A 664-nucleotide genomic window follows, 5' to 3' on the forward strand; every position below is an offset into this window, starting at 1 on the left:
GTAAATTTTGGTCAATGACATGAGACAAAGTATTGTGAACTGCTGTATGAAAAGTGAATTTACTCTGTAAATCTTCACCCAAATCCTAATTAAAAAAAAAAAAGAGTTGATCAGCAGGGGTGGTAGTAACTCTCAACTACCCAGTGACAACTGTGCAATCTATGGACTATTGAGTGCCCTCTGCCATTGTTGCTTTTGTATCTATCATCCTCCCTTAATCGGCACCACTTCCAGAACAAAAGTAAACAGCAAAAGAGAGTAACATAAACCAAGTCAACCTTTTGCCAAACAGAACTCTCAATCTCCAGTGTCTGGAAAAGTGATTTGTTTCCTTGAGCAATCAGGTTAAAATACGAGTCTCTTTTTCACTACTTAAATATAAGGCATGTGTTCACCATCTCATCTCTTCCACCTGCTATAAACTTCAGGCAGACAGGATTGTGTCCTGGTTCTCTCTGAATGGCTCACACATAGCAGGTGTTTACTATGTATCTTTTGCATTTGGAATTCAATGTGGAACAGAAAAAATGATGACTCTTGCTCCAGTAACATCTATAACGTACAACCATAAAATTTTCAGTTTTTCCCAGTGAGTGGTTAGTATACAAAAAAACCCCAAAACTCTACATATCCAGGACGAGAGTGAAACCAAAGAGAGAATTTG

Source organism: Orycteropus afer, unplaced genomic scaffold (assembly GCF_000298275.1).
Source record: "Orycteropus afer afer isolate SDZICR_OR568_19922 unplaced genomic scaffold, OryAfe1.0 scaffold00498, whole genome shotgun sequence".
NCBI classification, from domain to species: domain Eukaryota; kingdom Metazoa; phylum Chordata; class Mammalia; order Tubulidentata; family Orycteropodidae; genus Orycteropus; species Orycteropus afer.